Source organism: Mytilus galloprovincialis, chromosome 2, assembly GCF_965363235.1.
Source record: "Mytilus galloprovincialis chromosome 2, xbMytGall1.hap1.1, whole genome shotgun sequence".
Classification (NCBI taxonomy): Eukaryota; Metazoa; Mollusca; class Bivalvia; order Mytilida; family Mytilidae; genus Mytilus; species Mytilus galloprovincialis.
This window is the reverse complement of record NC_134839.1, coordinates 12502863-12523486: the sequence shown is the minus strand read 5'-3', so window position 1 is coordinate 12523486 and position 20624 is coordinate 12502863.

Below are 20624 nucleotides of genomic sequence, written 5' to 3'. Positions count from 1 at the left end.
GATTGTCTATCCCATAGAAACTTGTTATGTCCTAAATATACATGCTTATTGTTGGACTGTACGGTGAAATATAGCTGACAATTTCTATGTCATTTGGTCTCTTATCATGCTTATAGGGAGTCATTATTTGGCAATCATACCATATCTTCTTTTTTGTATTGTATCTACAAAATTATGTCATGTACAAAATGTATGTACATGTATGCATATGACATGCTTATTTATGTTGTCTGAATCTTTTAGACTTAGGTCTCATTTGAATTATTCTGTTAAATTATTTTGATTCTGATAGTCATGATAGTAAATGCAGAACTTTTATACTTTGAAGCAGACTTACATCATTGCATGATACAGGTTATGTTCTTCTCATATAATTTATGATGGAATGAAACTAAACTTCTAACAGGAGGGATTGTGCTTAATTTTAAATGATGAAGACATTATCTTTCAATGTTTTATTGGACTACATCAGACTTGGACTTCTTTTAAACTGAGTTTTACAGTATGTATTGCTGTGTGTTTGTTTTTTTACTTTGGCTAGGGTTGAGATCTAACAAAAAATATTTAACCCGCCATAATTTGGTGAAATCCATTTTCTATTTATATATATTCTGTGTGACCCTGCATGTGGAATGGCGTAACCAAATCAGCATTAGTAAGCTTTGTGTACCTGCATCAGGTTTTATAATTAGATCATCACTTTGCTTACATTGAACATACATGATGTCATAACTTAAATAACGTCACAAGTAAAATCCTCAATAACAGAACCAAAATCGGAAACGTTACGGTATTTCCATTTCTTTTTTTTAACAAATATGTAACTTACAAAAAAAATAATTCATACAGACTTCGTCCCCATTTACAGGTAATGCCTGCCTCATATTAATGTGTTATAATATATTATGCATAGATAATCTATTTTATTGATATCAATATTTATTTTAATAACTTTTAAAACTGTTTCTGTTTTGTTTTGTTTAGCTACCTTGTTAGTATTGCTTTTTAATTCTAATATAGATTCCATTAAATTAATAATTATAGTCTTTTGAGTCATTTAATACTTAAAGGGTAATCAATTCGCCTCTTCAGAATCTAAAGGACTATGGGTAATCTCATTGTTCGTACACCAAAGTGAAAAATAATGTTACTTCATTGCTTGGATTTCCATTGTTTAGAACCTTTTAAACCAATCAAAACCTTTTGGTGTACCCTTTTAAAAAAATTACCCAGAATGCATTAGATTCCAAAATGACAAATTTATTCACTAATTCAGTAACTGTGATAATCATGATAATAGTCCAGTCAGTCTAGCATAAATTTGACCTAAACCTTAAAGTAATTGCAACAGAAGATATTTAAGTTTTAATCTTTAGCATTATACCCCAAATATACACAGAAAAAAGTCCCATAAAATCTTACTTGAGGAATAAAATAACGATTTAAATTCCTATGGAGATTTGCATTGAAAAAGAGAGATAACTCTGTAAAAAAGGCAGATCTAGAAATATCAATAAAAATTGATAAAAAATTATAACTTTACCGTTTCTATTCAACAGAATGTATTGATTCTTGATATTTTAGCCTTCTTTAGAGTATAACAAACAACTCTTAAGGTGTTTTAATTTTTCATATCTTTTAACAAGCTTCAATCTAGATTTCTTAATTCATTAGTTGACCATTTATTGAATTTTATGTCAAGGTAAATAATATTTAATCAAAATTATTACATGAATTAAAGCACATATATATTCTCCTTTTTGTGGTTTAAAGTTTCTTTAACCAAGGTACAATGTAGATGCTGAAAAAATATAATATACAGATATAAACAATACCAAATTTTCATATTATTTTTTTCAAAATGGTCAAGAAGCCACAAATTTGCAATTTCTTTAATGAAAAATGCACAAAACAATAAAAATACCAATAACACTTCAGTTTTGTAAATTTCATGAATAGAAGATTATATAATATAGTCAAATATAAACTTATAACCATATCAAAGTATCATACTTTACATAAAGGAGAAGGTCCGGTAAGACCCCTTTTTGGCCCCAAAATATAACAGTTTTACAAAATAGTTAAAATGTAAACTTTTAGTTATTTATTGGACAGTTGAATGCTTCTGCTACATAAATATGGGCTGTTTTTGACAATACAATGCACATATATCGGGTTGCAGTACCATTAAGGGCTAAAAAAAAAAATGTTGTGTTTCCGGTCACCCGACTGACCGTCCTTCAGACCCCAACTCAAAAGTTTTTAAAACTGATGTGGGAAAAAAAATAATTTGTATACCTACCGACCGTTTTTTCTGAAAGAAAATAAAAAATTCTAAGTCCCTCGATCTTTTTATCGCCCCAAAAGAAAACAACGCTAATTTTAAACTCGAGGCTTATTTTTAGAATGTACTGGAAAGTGGAATCTTCTTGGCTAATTATATATGCGGGAGCATGCGCAGTAGTTATTTTCGTTTGTCAGTGTTTGAACATGGCAACACAACGTGTGCTATTCAATGTTCAACGCGGAAAGTGTGACCATTTCGCGAGAAAAAAATATTTCTAAATTCTACAGAAAGTAACACCTTTTTTGACATTAGCAATGAAATTCATCCAATGTCTAACATCGATGAAAAAAAATACACAACACAAATTATGTGCTCGGCCACTGGCAAAAATGACTGGGGATTGATGACAATAACGTACACAACTGTTGGAACAATGCAATCTTTTGGAATTAAATTTATCAAATTTTCATACCACACCCTTCTTCAAAATGAACATGATATTAATCCATCTGAAACTGGTCAGCCAATCAACGCTTTAGACATTCTGATGAAAAGCCACAGATGCTTTGCCAAAAGAAAGTGTCCTGTCAGGAACAGTGTATATAATACAGTGTTCTCCCCAGAAATTTTGGATAGCATCACATTTTGCTTAAAAAAAATAACTGTATTCTTTTTAATGTCGTTTGTTGTGTCGCGTTGATAATCTATTTCCTTTATATGTTTTAGTTTAGATTGTTCAATTCATAACTGAGAATACAATTAAACTATAACCACAAAAACAGTTGTTTCAGTTTATGTTTTCTTTATTCATTTATAGTTACAGAATTATTTTTTTCCTCTTGTGCCAAATAAAAATAAATATGTGGTTTCAGTTACCCAACAATAAGTCAAATGAATGAATGGTTCATTATAGATCAACCTGTTTATATACAAAACTAAATATCTAGTACACAAAATTAACTATTTTTTTATATTATATCAAGTAAAGATAAAGTAGCAAAAAAAAATCAATTTAAAAACTTTTTTTATCATGTTTATGAAATTCATTGTTTCATGCCCTGTTGTTTCTTATCTTTACATCAAAATGATATGTATTTTTAACAAAGTTATATAACAAATAGTCTTTTAATGCGTAGTTTTCTCTCTTGGTATATTTTTTCTGTCTACTGTCCATCTGTTGTCATTATCGTGAAAATGCGGATTTTTGTCATATCTGGTCCGGTTCCATTACGCAGTTTGCACAAAAATGTGCAATGGCGGCCGTTGAAAAATTTACGAAAATGAGTCCGAGAATAAACATTGTTTGACAAAAGATTGTGCATGAATAAGACGCTTTTAATGCATTAAATGGATTGAACATAGACTTAAGCCAATTATGATAACTTTTTAAAGAAGTATTAAACTTAGTTTAGCTCTAAACCAAAATTCTCGCTCTCGTATTACCGGAAGAGAAAGAAAGTAATTTTTGGAGAGATGCACAAATATTAAAGCGACCTTTTAAAAAAAAAATCGTTTCAATCTTTGAAATTTCGTCATACAAAACGTAGATTTCGAATTGTTTTGTGATTGCATTTTTCCATGTTGAAATTGGTGATTGCAGACACGTGGTATTAGTCATGTCACAAGTGTTGGATATTCGCATCCAAACAGTTATCACCCTGAAGGCAATTAACACCTAGCTATTTAATCTCTTAATTGCCTTTAGTGTCCGACTTAGTGTCCGGGATTACAATTAAAGGTGATGTAATTTTTATGGTCATAATCGATAATAGATGAAAGTTCAAAATTGAGGACAAGTAAAATAGCATCTTCAAAATAGTTATAGCGTCGCGGGAATAATTATAGCGTCGCGGGAATTATTATAGCATCACGGTGAAAAAACATAGCGTCGCGGGTACCGCGACGCTAAAACGGCCTGGGGAGAACACTGATAATATATTTGTCTATCTGTAGGTTTGGGATGATGTTTGGTTCATGTTCCTATAAATGAATCTGCCCCACATCTTCTCAATTTCTTTCTGACAATCCCAAACTTTTGGTCCTGAAAAAGGGGAATTGGGTTTAAAAAGCTAATTTCCTAGGGGAAGTGCTGCCCAAATTTTTTTTAGGTTTGGACTTAGTTTTTTTTCAGGGGTATTTTAAAAGGGGGTAAACTTAAAGTTATTTCAGGGGGATTTTAAAAGGGGTAAACTAAAAGTTATCTCGGGGAGATTTTAAAAGTGGGTAATCAATCTCTTTCTATTAAATCCCAAACTAGTGTCCATGCCTTTAAACAAAACGAGACAGCAATGAAGCATAATATTATAAAAAAAAAAAAAAAAAAAATCCCTACCTACCGTCCCTTCAAAATTTCAAGGGGGTGATCGGAAACACAACATTATTTTTTTTAGGCCTAAGTCATGCTAAATTACTGAAATCTTCAAAATTCTAGCATTTTAGGTAAATTTTAGACGGTTTCCGTGTAAAACGAAAGTGGCTGCATTCGTGTTCATCCTTAATATTGAAATGTAAGTTGTATTTTATGATAATGCATATTAACATATATAAAGGTTGTGGATGAACACGGATGGGGCCACTTTCATTTTTGACAAAAACCATCTGTAAAGTGACATTTTTCAGCATATTTGGTAGATTTTTCATATTTGAGCTTGAATCGGATTGTTTTTAATGACTAAATCAGTTAAAATCTTTCACATTAACTAATTGAATCAAGTGAAATAGACACTTAGGTGTCTAAAAAGTGGTCAAAATATTTCGTCAGATGAAACTGAAATTTGAGGCCAAATGAGTCCTTACCGGACCTACTCCTTTTAAGAAAATCAACCAAAAACTGACAAAAAAAAGACTAATTTTTGCGGAGTTATCTCCTCTTCCAATGTTAATTTCCATAGGAACTTAAAATTTGCTGATTTTGAGTTTTCCTCTAGTTAGATTTCTTGGGACTTTTTTCTGTGTATAGTAAGGGCATAATGCTATAGATTAGAACTAAAACATTTTCTGTTGCAATTAGTTTGAGGTTAAATCTAATAGTTTGACTGGACTATAATTCTTTGGATTTATTTCATGTTTTATCCCCTTTCCAATGACATTAAATTATAAAACTAGAAGTGGGTACATATGGTCTACAAATTTCAATTGGGCTACTGCTCCCCGCATACAGGCATGAAAGGGTTGTGCAGATACTTCCTTGTGGTTACCCTCAGAGTTTGACTGTCAAAGTTTGAGGTAAAACCAAGATAATCCCCATCTCAAAATTTCAAGTTCTTGTATGTATTGTCTTTGGTGTTTGGAAATGAAAGTCACAGTACTCCAAGCAAATCGAAGAACAGAATCTTGTTCCTATTCAATTTGGAAGGACTACCCACAACACAGAAAAAGTCTTTGACTGTTTGAGGCGCGAGGGCACATATTTTTTTTTATAGACGATAACGATTATATAGTGTGGGTCACATTACAATTTCCTATCATACTTTTAAAAATGGGGTTCCAAATACTAATTTTTTTTAAAGTAACCTCAGTTATAAGGAGATACGCGTTCCTTTATGTTTTTAGTAAATTCATCAGAAATCCAGACCAGGAAGTGAAAATTAAGGGAGATAAATGGGGACTTTTGGGTGATATTGATGTCAACTCGTACCTTCGCATACTCGTACTTGTTCAAACCGTACCCGATTTTAACAAACTCGTACTTTTACCTGTACATACCCATATTTTTTATATATTCACATGGCAGTGACGGATCCAGAGGGGTGGGGTAGAAAGGGAAGGAAACTAGAGGCTCTAAATAGCCTGTGTCGCTCACCTCTTACTTTACTGAACTTTCTTGCTTCTTACAATTAAATCTATAATGAACTTTGCCCATTAGTAACAGAGAAAAATTATTTGGTAAAAATTTACATAAATTTACCAAATTAATGAAAATTGTTAAAAATTGACTATAAAGGGCAATAACTCCTTAAGGGATCAATTGACCATTTAGGTCATGTTGACTTATTTGTAGATCTTACTTTGATGAACATTATCGCTGTTTACAGTTTATCGCTATATATAATAGTATTCAAGATAATAACCAAAAACAGCAAAATTTCTTTAAAAATTACCAATTGGAGGGCAGCAACCCAACAACCGGTTGTCCAATTCATTTGAATATTTCAGGGCAGATATATATTGACTTGATTAACAATTTAACTCCTTGTCAGATTTCCTCTAAATGATTTGGTTTCCGAGTTATAAGCAAAAAACTACACTTTACCCCTGTTCTATTTTTAGCCGTGGTGGCCATCTTGGTTGGATGGCCAGGTCATCGGACACATTTTTCAAACAAGGTACCTCAAAGATGATTGTGGCCAAGTTTGAATTAATTTGGCCCAGTAGTTTCAGAGGAGACATTTTTTGTAAAAGATAACTAAGATTTACGAAAAATGGTTAAAAATTTACTATAAAGGGCAATAACTCCTAAAGGGATCAACTGACCATTTCGGTCATGTTGACTTTAATATTTGTAAATCTTACTTTGATGAACATTATTGCTGTTTACAGTTTATCTCTATCTATAATAATATTCAAGATAATAACCAAAAACAGCAAAATTTTCTCAAAATTACCAATTCAGGGACAGCAACTCAACAACGGGTTGACTGATTCATCTGAAAATTTCAGGGCAGATAGATCTTGACCTGATAAACATTTTTATCCCTGTCAGATTTCCTCTAAATGCTTTGGTTTTTGAGTTATAAGCCAAAAACTGCATTTTACCCCTATGTTCTATTTTTAGCCTCGGCGGCCATCTTGGTTGGTTGACCGGGTAACGCCACACATTTTTTAAACTAGATACCCCAAAGATGATTGTGGCCAAGTTTGGATTAATTTGGCCCAGTAGTTTCAGAGGAGAAGATTTTTGTAAAAGATTACTTAGATTTATGAAAAATGGTTAAAAATTGACTATAAAGGGCAATAACTCCTAAAGGGGTCAACTGACCATTTCCGTCATGTTGACTTATTTGTAAATCTTACTTTGCTGAACATTATTGCTGTTTACAGTTTATCTCTATCTATAATAATATTCAAGATAATAACCAATTGAAAAACAGCAAAATTTCTTTAAAATTACCAATTCAGGGGCAGTAACCCAACAACAGGTTGTCTGATTCATCTGAAAATTTCAGGGCAGATAGATCTTGACCTGATACACATATAAGCCAAAAACTGCATTTTACCCCTATGTTATATTTTTAGCCGTGGCGGCCATCTTGGTTGGTTGACCGGGTCACGCCACACATTTTTTAAACTAGATACCCCAATGATGATTGTGGCCAAGTTTGGTTCAATTTGGCCTAGTAGTTTCAGAGGAGAAGATTTTTTGTAAAAGTTAACGACGACGGACGACGACGACGACGACGACGACGGACGACGGACGCCGGACGCCAAGTGATGAGAAAAGCTCACTTGGCCCTTCGGGCCAGGTGAGCTAAAAAGGGGGAGGGGGTCCAGGTGTTGAGCATAACACTTTTTTGGACGATCAATGCATTTGAATGGGTGGATCTGGGATCAGTCAATGATACCTATATACATGATATAGGCTATATATGTTCCTGGTATTCTCAGATCCGGAAATCCTGGCATTTAAATTTTAGTAGTAAACTCTTATTTTCAATCATAAAAAAATGATACTGCACTTGAATAAAATTGAGAATGGAAATGGGAAATGTGTCAAAGAGACAAAACCCGACCATAGAATAGACAACACCAGAAGCTAGCTAGGTCACCAATATGTCTTCAATGATGCAGCGAGAAATTCCCGAACCCGGAGGCGTGCTTCAGCTGGCCCCTAAACAAATATATATCATTATATACTATGTATTATTATCAGTCGAGAGTAACTTACATAATATATAAATTGCCTATATAAACAAAGTAATTTTAGCACACCATTTAGAATGTTAACACATATTTACAATGAAGACTAGAAAAAGGAGAGACTACAAGAGCATGTGTCGCTTACCTGCTATATTTTTTTACAATAGATTCATAAGATAATGCAGCCATATATTATAGTTTTGATTTAATTTCAGAGATATAAGCCAAAACTGACTGCATGTTACCCCTCATGTTCTATTTTTAGGCATGTCGGCCATGTTGACTGGCAGGTAGAGTGAGGGCGGGTAGGATGGGTCCTGATCCCGAAATCCCGGGCTTAAAAACACGAAATCCCGAGGTCCCGAATTTAAATAAATTTAAATCCCGACATCCCAAAATTCGAAAAAAGAATCCCCCCCACCCCAAGTCAAATTTACTCCAAATGCTTTATAGTTTTAGAGATACAAGTTAAAAACTGCATTTTACCCTTATGCTAGCTCTATTATCAGCTATGACGGCCATGTTGTTTGGCAGACTGGGACGTCGGATCTATTTTTTTTAAAACTAGATATCCAAATGATGATTGTGGCCAATAGATATAAGAAGATGTGGTGTGAGTGCCAATGAGACAAATCTCCATCCAAATAACAATTTTTAACCATTATAGGTCAATGTACGGCCTTCAACAAGGAGCCTTGGCTCACACCGAACAACAAGCTATAAAAGGCCAAAACATTACTAGTGTAAAACCATTCAAACGGGAAAACCAACGGTCTAGTCTATATAAAAAACGAGAAACGAGAAACACGTATAAATAACATAAACAAACGACAACTACTGTACATCAGATTCCTGACTTAGGACAGGTGCAAACATTTGCAGCGGGATTAATCGTTTTAATGGTACCAAACCTTCTCCCTTTTCTGAAACAATAGTATAACATCACAACATAGAAAAACACACGATAAAATATCAATTGGAAGGCTTAACTCAATCAAAAAACGTAAATCAACACACTATGAACGAATAAATTTGATCTGCGATACCTGAATGTAATTCGATACCTGAATGTAAATACATAGTTAATAAAATATAAGGGACAAACATTCAAGGCCAAAAAGCAAACAAACAAGTCCAAACAAAGCCATGGCAAGACACCATCGCGAAATATTTAACCCTTAAAAAATAATTACTTAACCAAGTTTGGTTGAATGTGGCCCAGTAGTTTCATAGGACAAGATTTTCGTAAAAGTTAACGGACGCGTACGAAAGACACCAAAAGGCTTGGCCTTTTTCTTGCTTCATCAGTCGTGCATATATCCAGGTGAAAACGGATGCAGATAAAAAAAAAGTTTTGCAGCTCAGTCATTTTACATTTAATTTCAAATGATTATTATTAGTAATAAATAAATCGGAGGAAGTTCATGAAATTTAACATTTCAATATTTAATACATACTTATGCGGTATGGGCTTTGCCCATTGTTGAAGGCCGTACGGTGACCTATAACTGTTAACTTCTGTGCCATTTGGAGAGTTGTCTCATTGGCAATCATGCCACATGTTCTGTTTTATATTATTATGCGGTCAGGATCAGGATCAAGATGTATTATGATTAGTCGTCCTTGAGAAAGTAACACCTGCCGAAACGGAAGCTGACTTTAATCAGCCATAGTAAGTAGAGAAGGGAATAAAGCGTCTGCGCTTTGCTAATGCCCTTGTCACACTAGACTACGATCGCATCACGCTCACCGCGATCTAAAATAAATTCAGATCGTGGTTAGGGCGCGGTATGAGCGGCATGAAAATATAACTTGATTATCGTTAATGACATGAAGGAATTATAATAAACTAAAATGTTTTTCTTAGTTCAAAGGGTTTTGTGAATACCGATGTGTAGGCGGAACTACATATACGATTTTAATAATGAAATTCTTAGTTTACAAATGCCAGCATCACACATTGGCGTATAGACCGACGTACACCAGACATGCAGAGAAAATTTACTAATTAGATATAAGAAAATGTGGAATAAAGTGTCAATGCGATAGCTCTCCATCCAAGTCACAATTTATAAAAGTGAATCGTTATTGGTCAAAGTACGGTCTTTAACACGGAGCCTTGGCTCATACCGAACAGCAATCCATAAAGGGCCCAAAAAATTACTAGTGTCAAAACCATTCAAACGGGAAAATCAACGGTGACAACGGTCTAATCTATATATATAAAAAAAAAACAAGAAACGAGAAACACTAATGAACCACATCAACAAACGACAACTACAGACCATCTCAGATTCGTTTTAACGGTTTTAAGTTCGTATACGTTAGGTACGCACAAGAGGAACGCTAAGCAAGACGCGCGTTGCATAAGTTTACAGTACGTCGAAATGTATAGGTACAACACCGTATAAATTATATGCTTGGTGAACGCTGAAATTTGTATGCAGCATAAACATTTTTATCTAGCTCTAGCGTTTGTCAAGCGTTTACCTGGTCCCTACACTCAAGTACTACATACAGTGTACGTTACAAGTGCGTTGCAAAACGCTACAGATGCGCATATGGTACGTTGTGTACGCCTAAAGATCATTCAACGTTTACATGATCGTATGCGGGGCGTGTTTGTAACATACCGGTATGCCTGGCGTATTTTCAGCGCACCGTGAACGCATAAAACGCACCTGTGGCGTATCAAACACGTATTCTGACATTCAACCAAACTTGTTATGACATTTATAGTGGCATATGTCGGTGAATTTACAAGAAGTTGTTCAAACACCCCATAATTACACGTCTAAAACTCGCCGAAAGCACAGATAATCGTCCCAGGTAAGTCCGGGACGCGTCTCAAATACGTTCAAGGGACGTTTTTTCTTCGTATATATATATATAGCGTGCATTTCATAGACTCTGTTAGACAAACGACAGACACACGCCAACAAAATAACTAGCATATTGGCAGCGTACATGGTTTTTGACCACGCCCGTCGCACGTTTGTGCTATACGCTGATGTGTGACGCCGGTATTAAAGAGTTTTGCAAAAAAAGGCGGAGGTCTACTTCTACCAGTGGAGCAGATATTGAAATCCGGGAGCCTTAGTTCATATATAATAAGAAAGTTTATCTCAAATTTATAAATGGACTCTAACGAATTTGAGGCTATGGTAATTATATTAAATGTTAATTATAATGATGTAGGCTTAACTACTATGATTTACAGAACATAATTTTAAGATGGAAAATAAGGTACACATTAGAGATAAGAAGATATTTCGTTAGGATATTTATGTGCACTGATAAGTAAATATTTTGTACCCCTTTCAATCTTAAATTAAGACCGTTTTGTATTTGTTTTCCTTTTTAATGAGTTAAATATTTCCTTCTTATAAATCGGGAGTGAGTGCAAGTTGTTGCAAAAAATATGTCACCCGCATTTGATTTTATTTGTAGTTGTATACAGTTAATATTTTATCTGCGCCTCAAATCTTGCGAAACCAGGCAAAGTTTTCTGTTTTTCTAGAACATTGTGTTTCTAGTACTTTTAATTTATAATACTTAGTGTCATTTCTTTATAAAGACTGAAATACCAAAACAAAATGGAGAATTTTGAGAAAACTGAATATTGAAAAACAAACGTAATAGAAAAATTGTAAAAAAGTAATGTGCTTGCATTGAATGCATATATTTAACTGAAATTCACATAATTACAGTTTCGTGTTATATTTTATGCAAGTACAAAACATGGTTACCAACATCATCTTTTAAGGACTATAACTCATATAGTAGATCAATTACAGCCGATTTCATTGAGTGTGTAGGGAAAGGTAGAATCCTTGGTTAGCTAGCTAACTATAAGTCATTATTAGGTAAGGTATACTACCCACCTTACGAAGTAGTCTAGTCTTACAAACACATAGATTGGTTACCTCTCGGACTAGTCTACTTTTAAAGTAGGGTAGTTTACCTAACCTCATAATGACTTCACGGTTCAGCTAACAAGCTAGCTAACCAAGGACTCTACCTTTCTCTACACACTCATTGAAATCAACTGTAAAAATTTCAGGCATGTTGATTTATTTGAACGTCTAAATTAATTTTGATGAACATTTTTCGTACCGGCAAACAAGGCAGCCTATAATGATATTATGATATTTTATAATTGTCTCAGAAAAAGGGAGAGGGCTCAGTACCATTAAAACGTTTAATCCCGCTGCAAATGTTTGCACCTGTATACTAAGTCAGGAAGCTGATGTACAGTAGTTGTCGTTTGTTTATGTAATTTATATATGTTTCTCGTTTCTCGTTTTTTTTAATATAGATTAGACCGTTGGTTTTCCCGTATGAATAGTTTTACACTAGTAATTTTGGGGCCCTTTATAGCTTGTTGTTCGGTGTGAGCCAAGGCTCCGTGTTGAAGGCCGTACCTTGACCTATAATGGTTTACTTTTATACTAAATTGTTATTTGGATAGAGATTTGTCTCATTGGCACTCATACCACATCTTCTTATATCTATTTTTGCTTATTGTGGTTCTTTCTTTCTTTTATAGTTCCTGTAAAAAATACATGTCTTTTAAGGATAATCGCTCCCATAAGATTTTAATCGGCATTTTGTTTTCCATATGTTGAACATTTTTGGCCATCTAACTTTCTGTATATCTATCTATCATAGATTCTTGAAAAAATTAGAAAAGGAGTAGGTTCAGTAAGACCACTTTTTGGCCTCCAAATATAGCAGTTTTAGAAAATTGTGAAAGTGTAATCGTTTAGATATTTATTGCAAAGTAGAATGCTTCTGCTACATAAATATGGGCTGTTTTTGACAAAACAATGCACATATATCGGGTACTATCATCATTAAATCATGCTAAATTACTGAAATCTTCACAATTGTAGCAATTTAGTTGAATTTTAGACGGTTTCCGTCTGAAATGAAAGTGGCCGCATTCGTGTTCATTCATAATATTGAAATGTAAGTTGTATTTGATGATAATACATAATATAAATAAAGGTTGAGGATGAACACGGATGCGGCCACTTTCATTTTTGACAAAAATCATCTGAAAAGTGACAATTTTTGGCATATTTGATAGATTTTTCATATTTAAGCTTGAATCGGGGCGTTTTAAATGACTTATTTAGTTAAAATCTTCCCCAATAACTAATTGAATCAATTGAAATAGACACTTAAGTGTTTAGCAAGTGTCTAAAATCTTTCGTTAGATGAACTTGAAAATTGAGGCCGAAATCGGCCCTTATCGGACCTACTCCTTTAATAAAAGTGGTTTTTCAAGGGCAATAACGTCTATCAATTGACGAGTTTGATTCCTAGATTTATTAATAGGTCTTTAAGTTACTTTGCAGATTCTGTCTTATCCATCATAATTTGTGTGTAAGACAAAATGGTAAATATATTCTTTCAAAGGAAATAACTCCTATATATATATAAGGGATCAAAATTGATCATTTCAGTTATATCGAATTATTTGTAGGTCTTACTTTACTGGACAGTTCTGTCAAGCAAAGTTTCTCTCAATCTATCATATATAGGTTGTGCAACAACAACAACAATGGTTACCATCACCATCATTTTTGTCATTTAAAATTTGAATTTTCTGTCTATCATGATAGTTTCAAGACAAAAACTCTAGCAAAGGAGTAGGTCCAGTAAGACCGCTTTTTGGCCCCAAAATATAGCAGTTTTACAAAATTGTTAAAATGTAAACTTTTGGTTATTTATTGGACAGTAGAATGCTTCTGCTACATAAATATGGGCTGTTTTTGACAATACAATGCACATATATCGGGTACTAGCACCATTAAGTCATGCTAAATTACTGAAATCTTCACAATTCTAGCATTTTAGTTAAATTTTATACGGTTTTCGTGTAAAACGGAAGTGGCCGCATTCGTGTTCATCCTTAATATTGAAATGCAAGTTGTATTTTATGATAATACATAACATATATAAAGGTTGAGGATGAACACGGATGCGGCCACTTTCATTTTTGACAAAAACCATCTGAAAAGTGACATTTTTCTGCATATTTGGTAGATTTTTCATATTTGAGCTTGAATCGGATCGTTTTTAATGACTAAATCAGTTAAAATCTTTCACATCAACTAATTGAATCGAATGAAATAGACACTTAAGTGTTTAAAAAGTGGTCAAAATCTTTCGTCAGATGAACCTGAAATTTGAGGCCAAAATCGGTCCTTACCGGACCTACCCCTTTTATAAAAATAGTCTTTCATGGGCAATAACTCCTATATAAGTGAGCCATTGACTAATTCGGTATCCAATCGGAACTGCTCAGCCTTTCTGGTTGCACGAAGAAATAATTATTGTATTGCATAGCGAGAATGGCCGAGGAGGTACGATTGATTCGGTGGAGACTTATTGGAAACAAGAACTACCTTTAAAAAAGATATCCGACGTATATGTTTAAAACTATCATTTCGATAACCTTCAGAAGCACAAAGATACCATTTAAATAACGTTTTCTCTGTTTGTGTTCAGTATTCTCGGTCCTTTTATCTTTCTGTTTACATTCACCAAAACCCCGCGGAAATCTCACATGCGTAGGTGCATTCTAAAAGTCATGTACGTTCGTATAACAAAGTTTACATTAAAAAGCATATAATTGTCCCGAATAAACAGCTGTCACGGATGCAAAGAGCTATTGGAGAAACAATTATTTTAATAAAAATATAAATCTTTGTAAGATCTAGTTCAAATATTTATAGTTTTTCACTTGCTTTCCATCACGATATAATTAACGAGACGTTTTTTCAAACACAACCAAATCACCCACCATGACATCATTTTGTCCAATCACAGAAAGGATTTTCGAGCATGCGTATTCTGTTGCCATAGTTAAGTGTCCTTAAGTTCAAAGGGCACAAACCGAAACTATACCGACTACGTCGGAAAAATACAAATTTATACTGGATACCATAAGGATAATCCATCCCACTATTGGTAGACCAAGAGAATGAATCAAATAGAGTAAAATTGTCCCGACCTTTAGATCGGAAATATCAGATTGAAGAGAATTTCCAGTCTTTATTTGCTTTTTGTCCAAAGCGAATATAGTATGATAACCAACGCAGAAGAACAACTTATCTGAAAACTTTGATTTATACTGGGTACATCTTCAACCCCATCTCGTGTCTTGCAAAGCCTTTAAGGATAGACATGCTGTATAAATACTGTAACGTCCGTCTATAGATAATCACATCAAATATACTGAATTATTATAAACTCATGCAGCTTAAATTATATCTTATATGCATGGTTCTGCTAAATATCATGTACTAGTATTCGTAAGCATTTGCTGCTTAACAGCCCACCCCTTTTAGTATACATATGCCCTCTCTATATTCATACAGATTCCCTGCCCAACAGCCCATCCTTTCAAGTCGAGTCATAACATAGACATAGTCTCTCTGAGTCGTATAGTCTCTCGATCTATTCTATACATACATGACATACATGTGCGAATTTGGTCACGTTAAAAGACTTAATTAAAGACTAAAAGTAAATAATTTAACATTAATATTGAAATACCGTGTTCGTTCAGTATACATATACATACTCACCAAGTAAAACTCAACACAAAAATAATCGTCTTCATAAACAGCAATGTGTAACACTGTAACAGTACTATTTATTTTTAGATTATGAATTTTCATATCTATTAATAGATATCCTATCAGTTTATATCTATTAATAGATATTTCCTATCGGTTTAGAATATATATATATTCCCCCCAATCATTAACTAACATGTCAATCAACACAATACAATATAATTATGATTACTAAAAAAAAAATGACGGACAATAATTGTATAATTTTTGCTACCGTACGTTTTACACGTACAAGTAATATATATATAACAATGTATAATATGCATGATGTGTGACGGGACGCTTCAAAACTAGAAATGATCGCATATCATGAATATTGTATTAACACTCAACTTGGAAGATTTACGTTATACTTACCACGACGATTTGTGTCTTGGTTTATTTATATAGTATAATATAGGATTTTTGCCGCAAGTTTATTGTTTTCAGTTTGGTATTAAAATTCATATTATAAAGATTAAAAATATTTTGTTAAATCTTGTGATCAGTTTATTTGGTAATCGTCAATGGCAGTCAGCAGGGTTTAAGAACATCTGTTTTTCGACCTGTTAGTCAAATGCGTTTTAATAAAATTTACTTTTTCACTTTTTGTTTTGTCTATTGGAAAATGTTGTTTGTGTTGTATCTAGTAGACCCCTCTACAACGAAATTTGTTTTACATGCACACGCATAAAATTTGCGGTTTTTATCCAACGCAATCATAGGTTTGAACGTTGTTTTCAATTACAGCAGATTCCAACGAGTATGAAGCTACAGGTAGATTCTTTGGTTAGCTTCCTTGTTAGCTCAACCATGAAATGATTATTACCTCAAAATTGGGAGGAGCATAGCACCAATTCATCATCCAATGAAAACACTCATATCAATGGCCTGTTTATAATAATTATGTATGTTTCATACAAACAGGTTTCCCTAAACAACTTTGCAAATTAAATTTCATTTCTTATAGTTTTTGATTGAATTAAAAAAATTCTATGTATTACAATAAATTAGAAGCGGAGTTACGGTTTATGTTTTGTTCAAGGATGATGTACCCTTGTGTTGATTCAATGCTAAACAAATGGAAATTTATAGAAAATCCACAGCATTTCCTTTGCACTTTCATAGTTGACAATTTAGTACTTGATATATGCAGGATTTTTTGCAAGCAGTACTAGCAATGATTTCATTAAAACAAGTTTATAAATTTAGATATTGGTTTAAACAAATATATATATGGACCAATTCAAGTACACTACCTTTTAGGGTGCGCCCGAATTTCGTGACTTCGGACATTTTTTTTTCATTTACATTAACGGTTGTCTAGGACTTTTTTGTAAACAAAAAACGCTAGCACATCATAGAAAATCAAGTGTCTGAGTAATCTATGCTTAAAATTTAATAACAAAAATATCTGTGGATTTTCTACAAAAATCTTGGTTTATTTGACACAAAATCCCGTTTAACTTTTAAATGCAATAAAACTACAAATAATAATGCTTGATCGAAGTTTCCTCATTGTAAATGTACAAAATGGCCAATCTCTATTATTCATTATCTTTGCTGTTTTTATATTATTGCAGTTTGAAACATTCGTAATTCAAAGGCTACAGAAGGGATCATTAACCTTCAATCTAATTAAAAACCGATCTCTCATCGCTCCTGTTTCTGATATGTCGCGTGGGAGATCTAACGAAACCCGCTTTGAGGTCACATGTGAGTGACCTCGTAGGTGTGTCTTTTTTGACCAATGAAATTGAGTCTTCCACGATCTTGGAAGTTCAACGTAAGGCAAAGGGATGTAACTCATTTTATTTACGACGAAATCGTCAGTCAAAAGAATTCATAAACTTTTTTGATTGGCTTATTAATAGGTCGTCAACTCATTTGCATATCTTTATAAATTCATGACTTTTAGTTCACTCACATGTGACCTCAAAGCCGGTTTCGTTAGATCTCCCACGCGACATATCAGACACAGGAGCGGTGAGAGATCGGGTTTTAATTAGATTGATTAACCTTATACATACACATAACTGGATTTATAAATGAACTGAGTAATTGATTGAAATAAAATTGACAAATCAAACACACCTACAACATGCGTGTGAATTAGCTTATAATTATCACTAAATTTTAAATTTAGATTGAACACTTATTTTTAAACTGACTTGTAAAACTAGTTTTACACTATTTAATTCTGTCACTAGTTCTGATTGGTTCTCTGCTTAACTATTAACTCCACCCAAATGATTGTTGTACCTTACCTTATAAGGTCTAATAATGATTTCATGGTTGAGCTAGCAAGGAAGCTAACCAAAGAATCTAGCTACCTATGTATTAGATAAAATACAAAGGTAACAAAGAAACAGGCCGGTAACAACCGTTGCCGGATAGTTTTTCTGCACGAGTAGTCAGGTCAAGGTCCGAGGCGATAGCCAAGGACCTTGACCTGACTACAAGTGCAAAAAACTATTCGGTTGGTTGTTACCGGCCTGTTTCTTTGTTACTTTTGTTTTTTATCTGACTTGTACGACGTTTCAAGAAAGTAATAATATATTTTGCAAGACTAAACATTTGAGAAACTTAGATAGCCATAAAGCAGTAAATGTAAGTTACAGTATAAACTCCTTATTTTTTTTCATTTCCCTTCAACCGAGATTTTTTTTTCAAGAAAAAAAATCAGGAATCTTATAATTTGATATTTCAAGTAAAAGATGATATGAATGTTGTACACATTTAAGACTTTTTAGAATGCAAATTCGTAAAAAAGTAATATATTAAAGAAATGTTTTAGTGGTAAGTAGGATAACGTTTAATTATTATGGATGAAACGGAAAGCGGGGGAAAAGGGGGGGGGGGTCTAATTCATTTTAAAATAAACAGGCTGTGATCTTTATTTTTGATGAAAAATTGCAACAACCCTTTTTTGTTATGATCATTGCATTTAAATGGGGACTTAAAGTTGCCCCCCCCCCTAATTTGTCCTGGATTTGGACCTGGATCCGCCACTGATATACGATAACAATATAAATGTATCAAAAGAATGAATTTCCTACTTCGTTGGTGAATGAAATGTTTATGAAAAAATGGATTTTGTCTTAATATTATATAAGTTCAGGCATATACTTTAATTTTTTTTTTAAATTTATGCTCGTCTCTAGTTCTGCAAGTTTTGATCGGGATTAAACACGTGTTACATTATGATCCAATCGCAGCTTACCGCCCAAAATTGATGACATAAGTTGAATGATTTTCTTCTAGATTTGCTGCTTATTTGGACGTGTATTACATGAACACTTTTTGTTTATAGGATCATTCGTGTATTGGTGAGTTGATGGGGATTTTATCTTTTGATAAGATTTGATTTTTATTTATTTATTTCTTGTCTTATTTTTATTGAAATATACACGTCAGTATCATCATTTCTTTACTCTCAGTGTTGTCCTAAATACTATTCATGTCCATATATTGAAGAAAACATTTATTGACAGAATATTTTGCTTCATAAAGCGGGCGGTATGTTCTTTTTTGGGTATATAATTAACTATATACTTTTCAACGCTATGACCCAAATGTTTTTGTTTAAATTAGCACTATTTACGGTATTCGGAAAATCAGGAATCATGCAAAACCTTAATTTGTCATCTGCTTGACCATGATAATTTTTTTCTCGTAAAATTTGGGATCAAAATATTTTTTTTAGGAGAAACCATACCCCCCCCCCCCCCCTTTTGAAGTTAAATGTCTAATCCCTTAGTGTACTGATATGAATAGTGTTTTACTGGAAATGTTTTAAAAAAGATATTGATGCTAGTTCGTAAATATTTTGTTCAATAAAAAGACAGGAAATAAGTTGGTGAACCAAAAAGTTCAAATCTAATTGAAAGTTAAAGTGCCCATGAACTCACTGATCATGCACGAGTGATTCTATTCATAAAAAGTGTCTGTGTAACAACTAAAAAGAGTCCGTGTATCATCTAAAAAGAGTCCGTGTATCATCTAAAAAGAGTCCGTGTAACACCCGTTAATGTACTGTTTTTCTATAGCTCTGCGGGGGGCAAAGTCGTACAAAGCTTCATACTCGTTGGAATCTGCTGTAAGACTTTTTTTATATATACAGTTATTACTAGTTTATATATAATTAGTTTGTTAAATAATAATTTTTCAATAAAGTTTTACGAAACATATGGTCTCAGTGCTTTTCATGGATTAAGATGACAATCTTCTAGCTGTTCATAACTGTTGCTAACGGAGAGAAGGGAGGGAGTCGTTCATATACAATAACATGCAGTGATCACTAAAAGTCTAGCTTGTGCGACGTCGAGAATGATATATAGTTCCTAGCTTGATATGGCTGCATTTGCTGAATCTGCTAAAAATATCCATGAAACATTTACTTTTGACCCACAGAGATTCGGTTAGCAGATTAAAATTTTGTTAATCAAGGTTTTTGTTAATTAATTTTTAGTAAGTTCCTGTCTATTTCGTACTACTTTATGTATTTGACATTTACTATCCATATCCGTAAAAGTCCTACGATTATTAATGCTATCGTCAATTCATTAAAAAGGTAATACAAATAGGCAAGGAATACTAAAAACCAAAACAGACAAAACACATTGATTAACAAAAATTTAATCTGCTATCCGAGTCCCTGTGTTTTGAGAAATAAGGCCCTTTAGACTTCTTTATATGGAATGTGTTTTACAAAATGCAGGGGCGGATCCAGGATTTCCAGTTAGGGGGGGGGGGGGGCGCAAAGATTTATTTTCCCCGAGCGGAGCGGAACCATGCATATAAGACTATGTTATGACTCGACTTTACTTGAGGTAAAATTATTGAAATAT